The sequence below is a fragment of the Oncorhynchus mykiss genome, chromosome 4 (assembly GCF_013265735.2).
Source record: "Oncorhynchus mykiss isolate Arlee chromosome 4, USDA_OmykA_1.1, whole genome shotgun sequence".
NCBI lineage: Eukaryota > Metazoa > Chordata > Actinopteri > Salmoniformes > Salmonidae > Oncorhynchus > Oncorhynchus mykiss.
The window spans coordinates 19786197-19799661 of record NC_048568.1 but is presented as its reverse complement, the minus strand read 5'-3'; positions in this window follow the sequence as shown (position 1 = coordinate 19799661).

Here is a 13465-nt window from a genome sequence, read left to right as displayed (position 1 = left end):
CATCTCGGTGCAAGAGGCGACACTATAGTACCTAATTTGAAACCAGGCTGTATCACATCTGGCCATGATTGGGAGTCCCATAGGGCAGTGCACAATTGGCCCAGCGTTGTCTGGGTTTGACCGGAGTAGGCCGTCAATGTAAATAAGAATTTGTTCTGAACTGACTTGCTTAGCTAAATAAAAAAATAAAATATAATTAAAACAATGAGTGGTTTGGAAGGAATCATTGGCTAACTGCAAGCATTGAAGGAAATCATTCAGTGGAGTGGCCGTGCAGTCCCAAGTCTAAGATTAAGGGTCTCTTTTCCTAGTTTAAAATGATAAACATTCAACATTGGCCATGCAGTCAGTGAAGCATGATTTGTGCCGCGCTCAAAACAACTGTTACCTTGGAACGGCAAAATCTGACTTTAGTGAGTTTAAGACATCTGGGAACTCGGGAAAAATGAGTTACAACTCGGAAAATACGTTTTGAACTTTCATCCTACTTTAAATTGTAAATCGGGAACTCAGGCCTCTTTCTAGAGCTACGACCTGAAGATCACTGACGTCATCATGATTCAACCTTTTTTTTCAGAGTGCCCAGTTGTCTTGAATGCACCATAAATAAAAATCCAGAGAATGCCAGACTTTGATGAGAAAGTTTGATGACACAATTTTCCAACGAAGGACTGCCACGCCACCTTCCTGTTAAATTGAGGTGAGTCCAAAAATGTCTTGTATGCTGCTGCATAAGTTATGTAATATGCCAGGGAGATATGTATACTGTAGCTAAGAAAGTAATACTAAGTGTATGTTCTGTAGTAAGCTGTTAGTAGCCCATGTGCCTCACCCTAACAATTTGGTCCATTTTCACCTCCTATTAATTTTACCTACTGTTCATGTAGCCTATAATCTGTTTTTTTAATTTAATTTAATTTCACCTTTATTTAACCAGGGAGGCCAGTTGAGAACACCTTCTCATTTACAACTGCAACCTGGCCAAGATAAAGCAAAGCAATGCAACACAAACAACAATACAGAGTTACATATGGAATAAACAAATGTACAGTCAATAACACAATATAAAAAGTCTATATACAGTGTGTGCAAAAGGCGTAAGAAGGTAAGCAATAAATAGGCCATAGCAGCGTAGTAATGACAAGTTAGCAAATTAACACTGGGGCGATAGATGTGCAGATGATGATGTGCAAGTAGAAATACTGGTGTGCAAAAGAGCAAAAAGTAAATAAAAACAATATGGTGATGAGGTAGGTAGTTGGATGGGCTATTTACAGATGGGCTGTGTACAGCTGCAGCGATCTGTAAACTGCTCAGATAGCTGATGCTTAAAGTTAGTGAGGGAGATATAAGTCTTCAACTTCAGCGATTTTTGCAATTCGTTCCAGTCATTGGCAGCAGAGAACTGGAAGGAAAGGCGGCAAAAGAGGAGTTGGCTTTGGGGATGACCAGTGAGATATACCTTCTGGAGCGCGTGCTGTTGTTATGGTGACCAGTGAGCTGAGATAAGGCAGAGCTTTACCTAGCAAAGACTTATAGATGACCTGGAGATAGTGAGTCTGGCGACGAATAAGTAGCGAGGGCCAGCCGACGAGAGCATACAGGTCGCAGTGGTGGGTGGTATATGGGGCGTTGGTGACAAAACGATTGGCACTGTGATATACTGCATCCAGTTTGCTGAGTAGAGTGTTGGAGGCTATTTTGTAAAGGACATAGCCAAAGTCGAGGATCGGTAAGATAGTCAGTTTTACGAGGGTATTTTTGGCAGCATGAGTGAAGGAGGCATTGTTGCGAAATAGGAAGCTGATTCTGGATTTCATTTTGGAACGATGTTTAATATGAGTCTGGATGGAGAGTTTACAGTCTATCCAAACACCTAGGTATTTGTAGTTTTCCACATATTCTAAGTCAGAACCATCCAGAGTAGTGATGTTAGTTGGGTGGGCGGGTGCGGGCAGCGATCGGTTGAAGATGCATTTAGTTTTACTAGCGTTTAAGAGCAGTTGGAGGCCACAAGAAGGAGGGTTATATGGCATCGAAGCTTGTTTGGAGGTTTTCCAAAGTAGGGCCAGATGTATACAGAATGGTGTCGTCTGCATAGAGGTGGATCAAGGAATCACCCGCAGCAAGAGCGACATCATTGATGTATAGAGAAAAGAGTCGGCCTGAGAATTGAACCCCGTGGTACCCCTATAGAGACTGCCAGAGGTCCGAACAACAGGCCCCCCGATTTGACACACTAAACTCTATCTGTAAAGTAGTTGGAGAACCAGGCGAGGCAGTCATTTGAGAAACCAAGGCTGTTGAGTCTGCCGACAAGAATACGGTGATAGACAGAGTCGAAAGCCCTGGCCAGGTCGATTAATACAGCTGCACAGTACTGTCTTTTATCGATGGCGGTTATGATATTGTTTAGTACCTTGAGCGTGGCTGAGGTGCACCCGTGACGAGCTCGGAAACCGGATTGCACAGCGGAGAAGGTACGGTGGGATTCAAAATGGTCAGTGATCTGTTTGTTAACTTGGCTTTCGAAGACTTTAGAAAGGCAGGGCAGGATGGATATACATCTAACAGTTTGGGTCTAGAGTGTCACCCCCTTTGAAGAGGGGGATGACCGCGGTAGCTTTCCAATCTTTAGGAATCTCGGACGATACGAAAGAGAGGTTGAACAGACTGGTAATAGGGGTTGCAACAATGGCGGCAGATCATTTTAGAAATAGAGGGTCCAGATTGTCCAGCCCAGCTGATTTGTACGCTCTTTCAGAACATCTGCTATCTGGATTTGGGTGGAGAAGCTGGGGAGGCTTGGGCAAGAAATTGCAGGGCAAGTAGCTACAGGGGGTGCGGAGCTGTTGGCCGAGGTTGGGCTAGCCAGGAGGAAAGCATGGCCAGCCGTAGAAAAATGCTTATTGAAATTCTCGATTATCGTGGATTTATCGGTGGTGACAGTGTTTCCTAGCCTCATTGCAGTGGGCAGCTGGGAGGAGGTGCTCTTATTCTCCATGGACTTTACAGTGTCCCAAAACCTTTTGGAGTTAGAGCTACAAGATGCAAATTTCTGTTTGAAAAAGCTAGCCTTTGCTTTCCTAACTGACTTTGTGTATTGGTTCCTGACTTCCCTGAAAAGTTACATATCGCGTGGACTAATCGATGCTAGTGCAGTCCGCCACAGGATGTTTTTGTGCTAGTCGAGGGCAGTCAGGTCTGAAGTGAATCAAGGGCTCTATCTGTTCTTAGTTCTACATTTTTTGAAAGGGGCATGCTTATTTAAGATGGTGAGGAAATTACTTTTAAAGAACAACCAGGCATCCTCTACTGACGGGATGAGGTCAATATCCTTCCAGGATACCCGGGCCAGGTCGATTAGGAAGGCCTGCTCACAGAAGTGTTTTAGGGAACGTTTGACAGTGATGATGGGTGGTCATTTGACCGCGGACCCATAGCGGCTGCAGGCAATGAGGCAGTGATCACTGAGATCCTGATCGAAAACAGCAGAGGTGAATTTGGAGGGTAGGTTGGTCAGGATAATATCTGTGAGGGTGCCAATGTTTATGGATTTAGGGTTGTACCTGGAGTATTCCTTGATAATTTGTGTGAGATTGAGGGAATCTATCTTAGATTGTAGGACTGCCGGGGTGTTACATCCCAGTTTAGGTCACCTAACAGAACAAACTGAAGATAGATGGGGGGCGATCAATTCACATATGGTGTCCAGGGCATAGCTGGGAGCTGAGTGGGGTCTGTAACAGTCGGCAACAGTGAGAGACTTATTTCTGGAGAGATACATTTTTTAAATTAGAAGCTCTAACTGTTCGGGCATAGACCTGGAAAATATGACAGAACTTTGCAGGCTATCTCTGCAGTAGATTGCAACTCCTCCCCCTTTGGCAGTTCTATCTTGACGGAAAATGTTGTAGTCGGGGATGGAAGTCTTAACATTTTTGATGGCCTTCCAAAGCCAGGATTCAGACACAGCTAGGACATTAGGGTTGGCGGAGTGTGCTAAAGCAGTGAGTAAAACAAACTTCGGGAGGAGGTTTCTGATGTTAACATGATACCAAGGCTTTTACGGTTACAGAAGTCACAAATGAGAGCGCCTTGGGACACACAGGGCCTGGGTTAACCTCTACATCACCTGAGGAACAGAGGAGGAGTAGGATGAGGGTATGGCTAAAGGCTATTAAATCTGGTCGTCTAATGCGTTGGGGACAGAGAATAAAAGGAGCAGATTTCTGGGCATGGTAGATTCATGGCATAATGTACAGACAGGGGTATGGTAGGGTGCGGGTACAGTGGAGATAAACCCATGCATTGAGTGACAATAAGAGAGGTTGCATCTCTGGACGCACTACACTAGTTATGCTGGGTGAGGTCACCACATGTGTGGGAGGTGGGACAAAAGAGGAATCTGAGGCATTTTGAGTGGGACTACGGGCTCCACAGTAAACTAAAACAATGATAACTATCCTAAACAACAGTATGTAAGGCATATTGACATTAGAGACATAACGCAAGGCATAAAGCAATCACAAGTGTTGATTGAGAGAGCTAGCTAAGACAACATCGGGTAAGACAACAACAGCTAATCAGCTAAGACAACAACAACAGGTAAAATGGCGATGAATGGGCAGAGAGGGTCAGTTAACTACACACAGGGCCTGGGTTCAAGGCTGGGGCCGACAGATAAACAAAATAAACAAAATGGAGTACAGTGATTAATTTACAGTCCAGCAGGCATCAGCTATGTAGCCAAGTGATCATAGGGTCGAGCGAACAGCAATAGATTGAACACGGAAGCCGCTAGGTAGTCATTACTATGCTAGTAAGCGGGAGAAACGGCGTTCAAGAAAGTTAGCAGGCCGGGGCTAGTAGAAGTGTCTTCACTGAGGTCCGGCAAAGGCCGGTTGAGGGCACAACAGATGGAGTTACGTCGGCAGATCATTCGTGATGGAATCGGTGTGCAACGTCTGCACTGCTACGCCATTTTGTATTTTATTTTATTTTGAGAAATGTAATCATCAAATATTGTAAGAGCTTTCATATGCCCCCTTTATTTATTTTACGGTTCTGACTTGGTGTACAGGGAGAACACTGTAAGAACGGCCCCTGTTCTGAATTCTGTCGCTGTACATTTCAAAAGTGCAGAACAAATAGTCATATTGACTACGTCTGTCCTAGCTCGCTCATTAATGTCTTAATCAAAATTACGGATTGCCTCTTATCGTCGTCCCCTTATGCCATAGTTTGTACATCTTAATTGTCAGTAGAAACCACATTTGTTTAAGCAAGTCAGCAATATCAGCTATGTTTTTTAAAAGGCAGTAAATGAGGCTGAATTAATTGTTTTGCTGCCAGACAAGGCTCCGCTGGTAGCCAGGTGTAGCAATGGTAAGATATTGGGACTGCTGTTGGGACAGTTTTATGTAGGCACCAACAGTTTAAGGGCACCGTTTGTCAACATTATAGTGCAATTAATGTATTGTTTAGTGTTGTGTTGTGTAGTGGCTTTGCTGGCAAGCATCCCACTTTTCTTTTTTTTTTGCTCCACCAAAATTTACATGATAAAATTGCCGCTGCCCAGGGGTATATACATTTTTTTTGTTGGACATAAAAGACTGTAAAAACACCAGCAAATCAGCTCCCAGTGATTTTAATTTTGGAAAACTGTTCCAAAGTAATCCCAAGCATAATAGAGAGATTTATCCGTAACCAAATGTAGGCAAGGTTTGAAATGATTATGTTTTAGTCAAATATTATATATGTTTGGGCTTCTTATGGTCAATTTGCAGTCTACAAATCATTTGTAATTATGCTACGGCCCCCTGACCATTCGCTTAATAAAAAATTGGCCTGAGTGAGAGTGACTAACAAAGTCAATGGGAGCGCACCCGGTCGGTAATTTGACCATGATTACTACATGTTTAGATAGCTGGCCATTAGACTAACTTACCAATCAAAAACATTTTTAGCTGACATGGGCTAATTGAGTGACTGACATAACAAGAGAAAAACTGCTGATGGACAACCACATTTCAAAATTGCACCTTGTGTATTTTACTATTCTATTCAGAAAATAGTTCCTGACTGGGAAATTCAACCGAGGGCCTTTAAAAAGGGGGCTAGATGCCAATCCCATATATACAGCATATGTTCAATATCTACGGTACGTGTGGCAGGAAATCTAGCAGTTAGAAAGGCGAGTTCGAATCCCGGGTCTGATTGGAAAAAAATACAATCAAACCTGCCTGCCATTGTGCCCTTGAACAAGGCCCTTAACCCCTCCCACAGCAATGTTACCCAGTGTGGCAGCCCCAAGCACCTCTCCAAGAATCTGTGTTCAGGACCAGTCAATATTTTGGACACACCTTTCAAGGGCTTTTCTTTCTTTTTACTATTTGCTACACTGTAGCTATGAACTGTGAAATAACAAATATGGAATCATATAGTAACCAAAAAAAAGTGTTAAACAAATCAATATATATTTTATATTTATATTCTTCAAAGTTGCCACCCTGTGCCTTGATGACAGCTTTGCACACTCTTGGCATTCTCTCAATCAGATTCATGAGGCAGTCACTTGGAATGCATTTCAATTAACAGGTGTACCTTGTTAATAGTTAGTTTGTGGAATTTCTTTCCTTCTGAATGCGTTTTAGCCAGTCAGTTGTGTTGGGTGCAATTGACCAATGAAGTGATTTTAATCTGAATCTACATGCTCTTAAAATTGAAGAAAACTGTTATGGGGGATCAATGTTGATGCCTCTAAGAAAAACACACTAAACAGAATATGTGTAAGCAGACTTTGACTTCAGTTGCAAAACCACTTCCACCCCTTTCTCATTTCAAAAACTATTATGATATTACAAACACATGCTTTTTTACTTACTAAAGTCATCAAATACCCTCAGAAGTTTACTGTGGTAGAGTGAGCATTTATGGCCTTCTCTCCGCCTCCAGTGCCATTCGAAAGCAAATGGCAGGCTCCTTCTGGATAAGAGTTTGGGTTTGATTTGGCAATGGCTAAAAAGCATAACCTGGTGAAAATAAGTAAGTTGTGGGTGGAAATATGTACACTATATATACAAAAATATGTGGACACCCCTTCAAATTAGTGGATTCGGCTATTTTAGCCACAACCGTTGCTGACAGGTGTATAAAATCGAGCCCCCAGCCATGCAATCTCCATAGACAAACATTGGCACTAGAATGGCCTTACTGAAGAGCTAAAATAGTTTCTTCTCGCACCCAGGCTCTGTCGTAACCGGCCGCGGCCGGGAGGTCCGTGGGGCTACGCACAATTGGCCTAGCGTCGTCCGGGTTAGGGAGGGCTTGGCTGGTAGGGATGTCATTGTCTCTTCGCGCACCAGCGACTCCTGTGGCGGGCCGGGCAAGGTGCACACTAACCAAGGTTGCCAGGTGCACTGTGTTTCCTCCGACACATTGGTGCGGCTGGCTTCCGGGTTGGATGCGCACTGTGTTAAGAAGCAGTGCGGCTTGGTTGGGTTGTGTATCGGAGGACGCATGACTTTCAACCTTCGTCTCTCCCAAGCCCGTAAGGGAGTTGTAGCGATGTGACAAGATAGTAGCTACTAAAACAGTTCAATACCACGAAATTGGGGAGAAAAAGGGGTAAAAAAAAGGAACATATTAACAAAATACAGAAATAAAATGTTACAGCTCGACATCAGCAAATTCTTTACACGCAAAGTGACTTCAAGTGCTACTTCAGTAAAGGTTTGGTCAGAGGAATACAAAGAGCTGTAATGGGTTCAGGGTTGTTTATATGAGTGACAGGTGTAGTGGACTACTAGCTGAACCAGCAAGGATGATGAGGAAAACTATGGCCTTTTTGTTTATCAGTGGTGTGAAGAGTAATGGACCCACCAGAAAAGTAATTAAGGCAGGAAGGTCTTGTTTCAGACCACAAAGGTCTGAAACAAAGAATGTGAAATTTCTAATTGTACATCATAGCAGTTATATAGCCCATAGTGTTTCCCCATGCATTGACAGGCAGGTGCTACGACGTTGTAGTTCAGCCCCCTCAACCCCTCAGTAAAGTAGCTGAAATATGATTTGTCTCAACTGAACATTTGTGTCAACAACCCAGTTTTTGTTGGGGGTCTTCGCTAGTTGTAATGTGGTTGCAGAAGCATATTTTGAACATACTTTTGAAAATGGCCATCAAATGATTGGGGAGAATGTAGACCCACCGTCCGATCAGCTGAAGATTGAACTAGGGGTCTGGGGGGGCCCCGGATGTCCCCTGAGGCCCAGCTGGCCCTCGCCACTTCTGGGGGGACTGGAGCAATGTGCAAGAGGACTATTGTTGAGTTACAACTATCAAAAAAAGGTACAACTATCAAGAAAGGTCTGAAAGATGAATATCCAAGGTGAACATTGAATAACAAGGCAAAACCACAAGTTACAGGACTTTACTGCCATTGATATTATAGGCATGATCAAAGAGGGAGAGTGACAGTAACCCCTTTATCAAAAGAGCACCTTCTATCTACAAAGATCTATTATTGTGCAGCACTTCCCTTCTTTTTCACACGATAAAATCTCTTGCATAGTTGTTAAGAGTCATTTCGGGGGCTGGGCTGGCTTACAATCTCTATTCAGTCATCTCAAGTAATAATTTAATTGGATATTGGAAAATGTATCAATAACAAGATAGAATGAGACAAAGACAATTAATTTACAACTACTAATTTCAAATGTAAAGTCCACTGCCTTGGCCAGTATGTCTTCCAGCTGTTTGATTCCAAAAGATGACGGTATCTTGATGGTTAACTCATGCCCCAGACATCTAATGATGATGGTCCCGTCCTGAAAAGAACAGTAGGGGAACCAACCCTTGGCACCAGATTCATCTAACAAGAGAGATCTTGGCATGGGACACATTCAACTGAAATGTGTCTTCTGCATTTAACCCAACCCGTCTGAATCAGAGAGGTGCGGGAGGCTGCCGTAATCAACGTCCATGTCATCAGCACCCGGGGGTGCAATTATTGGGGGTTAAATGCCTTGCCCAAGGGCAGAACAGCAGATTTTTCTACCTTGCTGGCTTCAGGATTCAAACCGGTGACCTTTTGGTTACTGGGCCAACACTCTTACCCACTAGGCTACCTATCGCCATACATACTGCATAAATCAAACGTTACGTACTACATTACAGGTAACACTAAACAACAATGTACATTTAGTCTGTAATCTATTGATTGTGCATACATTTCTCTGCTGTTTGCTATTGTGAGAAAGGAAAACACTTTAAACATATCAAATTGAGAATTGAAGATATCTTTAACCTCCTGAATTTGATCTGCTCAGCTCCTCCGACCCTCCTCTGGTCCAGTTGTGTTCACACCTATGAACATTTAAAAGAACATGGTGCAGAATGACATGCAACCTAACATACATTAGAACAAGTATAAGCACCCACATTATTATTGGCATGTATGGAAAATATGCTTAGGAAAACAAGCAACACAGCAACCAGATGGTCTTGCCAACATCTTGTGAAACATGCATTATAATGACTGGCTTGTAATATGCTTTACAATAACAATTCACCTGTTCTCATGACAAACTGTTGCACTCCACTCGTGGCCAGATGCTGCACCTCCTTTTCTTCACCATGTTTCTTCAAGATGTGGACAACAGCCTCCACCCCAGATCCTTGAAAATGTGACAACTTAATAGGAAATGTATTAAACTACATAAGGAGGAACCAAACATTATTTATTTCATAAGAAATAGTAAATTGTACACTTTTTATACTGAAAACAAATGACTAACTTCTGTAACACATAATAATTCTGTCTAACTCATCTCTGAACCTTTATTTTACTATTCTCTTCTTTCATCCTTCCTGCCTTACCCCATGGGAATTTGTAAAACTAACACTTTATTTAAGGCCACACTTATCAGGCACTAATCTGTAGCCGTAAGAGCAAGATCACTGGTTCAATCCCCGGCTGCCAGGCAATGGCAGGAGGGTTGCTGAATACATAACAAGGGTCCAATTAACTACCTATGAAACACTTATAAACTCAAAAGTAGTGCCGACTTTATGTAGTCATCAACTCTTCTTGCCCTAACGCCTTCAGTCATCTGTCCTTTAACCCTTGACTCTCTTAACTCCTCAGCCATCTTCTGGAATCTCCTCCTCGCCATCTCACCTAAACTCCCCCAACTGCCACTGAGGGTTGTCACGTCACCTGAGATGACAATATTGTATACTGATGTCAACCATAAAAGAGGATATTGTCGTGGTGACAAGTGTCGTGAGCTATTGGCTTACTTGATCAATACAGGATCACAATCAAACTGCTCATGCTCACCTGCAAAGCAGTCAATGGACTGGCGCCCACACACCTTACACCTCCTGCACCCCTACATACCGACCTGCTCACTGTACTCCTCTGACACTGGTCTCCTCAGCATCCGTTTCACCAGGCTCCACTCTATGGGAGACAGTGCTTTTAGCCGTGCAAGCCCCCCAAAATAGCACACAACAAGTAATATAAATTGTCAGATACTTTTAAGCGACTTAGAAGATGCCCAGAAGATTCCCATTATTTGCTAAAGTTGGCATGGCTCGAGAGGACAAGAGCAGTGAATGTTCCTTAGACCAGATTTCCAGTAATGGCAGCCTGTAAGTGGAATCGTAAGTATGGCAAAAGTATGATGTCCAGCCAGGAACAGCTCTCGTTCTTCCTGGGCTCGTCTTCCTAAAGCTATGCACTTTGTATGTATTGCTGTTTCTATTTGAGACTGAATGGTAATACCTATATTGTGGTAATAGGATCATTGTATGAGCACTGAAGATCGTGTGATATTATTGCTGAGCGCTCCAATGGTGATTATTGATTTGTGAATCTCAAATAGTGGCACTGAAAAATATTGGCGCTTCAGAAAATAAATCAGCGGTCTTATTTGCAATCTGTATCAGGCACATCAGATACAACTTTGTGATTTGTTGGCCAGTCAACTCATGTGTGATAATGCTGGGCTGAATAAAAACAAATTGCACTGTTTTCTGGGAAACTAATTAGGAAACATGATATCCCTTTGTACTTAGATAAGAACTGCTATGCAATTACAGCATTGGTTGTTAGATAACACTACAACTCCAGCCAACATGTTACAGAACAATGTTGATACTGTATTTATTACTGTGTACTAGTTATATAGGTTTGAGGGTAGCTTGATTTACAGTGAGTAGATATACTGTCATTTCTACTGACATAAGGCATTCATCTCACAGCTGCTGAATGATTATGGATTGATAAGTGATTTGTAGTGAACCGCATAGTTTTAAGTAATATATTTCGGAATACTTTTCACTTATGATTCAAACCATGGACCTCATTCCTGTAAATCACAGATGCATTTGCAAAAACCTTCCTCAACAATGAATGCTAATTGTCAGAAGAATCCATATACCTCCTACCCCTGGGCAAGATCATGTGACATCAAAGGTCACTTCCACCGACCGCTATGCTGATGAACCCAGCTCTACCTCTCCACCAAACCTACCACTCCCTCATCAGCTGCCTTCATGACATCCAGAGCTGATTGAGCATGAACATCCTCAAACTCAACAAGACAGACGTCATGCTCATCGGCTCCAAATGCACTCCCTCCAAACAGCACAACCTCAGCATTATCATATATGGTTTCCCAGTCCTTCTGTCAAGACAAGTCAAAAGCCTCGGTGTCAACCTGGACAGTTCCCTCTCATTCGACTCCCACATAAAAACCATCACCCGGACAGAATATCTCCAGGCTCCGCCCCTTACTGTCACACTCCAGCACCGAAACCCTGATCCATGCCTTCGTCACTTCCAGACTTGACTAATGTAAGACTCATCAGATCCCCACAACTCATCAATAGACTCCAACTGGTCCAGAACCGTGCTGCCAGAATCCTCCCCTGCACCAGATCAACTGAACACATCACACCAATCCTCCTCAATCTACACTGGCTCCCTGTGCAATCCCCTATTAACTTTAAGATACTGCTCCCCACCTAGAAAGCCCTCCACAATTTGGCCCCCCACCTACCTCTCTGCCTATGCCCCCTCACACTCCCCCTCTGCTGGTCTCCTTATCACCCCTCATTCTGCCTCGTCACCATAGGTGCCCAGGCTTTTAGCTGCTTGGCACACAGGCTCTGGAATGCACTCCCCCCATACATACAACATCATCTCACTCAAAAACCTGAAAACACACCTCTTCCAGGAAGCCTCAGTTTGGTGGTCCTACCCCCCATTCGGTGTGTTCCCAGTATGCCTATGATCTAACCTATGTGTCCCCCGCAACCCAAACCCGGGTCCGTATCCTATTCCCAACCCCCTAAACAAAACCCTTACTCTAAACCGGGTTTGTATCCTCTTTTCATCTGTCCTGTTTTGTCTGGTTCTTTTTATTTGTGATCGTTTAGATTTTTGCACTGTTGATTAATGCATTTGATTTTACTTTTAATGTAAGATGTCCTTCAGTGTCCTGAAAAGTGTCAGTTACAATTCAACCAGGCTTTTATAAGACTCATGCTAAGACGTAATACTACGAAAATAGACTATACTTGCCAATGCCATATTTAAGTTATTCTAACAACTTTCCTTGACTGTAAATAGAACACAGTACACTGCCGTTCAAAAGCAAAAAAAAATCTATTTTCTGCGAAACACAGGAATTTGAACTAAAACCTAATGCGAAATACACTGCTCAAAAAGATAAAGGGAACACTAAAATAACACATCCTAGATCTGAATGAATGAAATATTCTTATTAAATATTTTTTCTTTACATAGTTGAATGTGCTGACAACAAAATCACACAAAAATGATCAATGGAAATCAAATTTATCAACCCATGGAGGTCTGGATTTGGAGTCACACTCAAAATTAAAGTGGAAAACCACACTACAGGCTGATCCAACTTTGATATAACGTCCTTAAAACAAGTCAAAATGAGGCTCAGTAGTGTGTGTGGCCTCCACGTGCCTGTATGACCTCCCTACAATGCATGGGCATGCTCCTGATGAGGTGGCGGATGGTCTCCTGAGGGACCTCCTCCCAGACCTGGACTAAAGCATCCGCCAACTCCTGGACAGTCTGTGGTGCAACGTGGCGTTGGTGGATGGAGCGAGACATGATGTCCCAGATGTGCTCAATTGGATTCAGGTCTGGGGAACGGGCGGTCTATAGCATCAATGCCTTCCTCTTGCAGGAACTGCTGACACACTCCAGCCACATGAGGTCTAGCATTGTCTTGCATTAGGAGGAACCCGAGGGCCAAATGCACCAGCATATGGTCTCACAAGGGGTCTGAGGATCTCATCTCGGTACCTAATGGCAGTCAGGCTCCCTCTGGCGAGCACATGGAGGGCTGTGCGGCCCCCCAAAGAAATGCCACCCCACACCATGACTGACCCACCTCCAAACCGGTCATGCTGGAG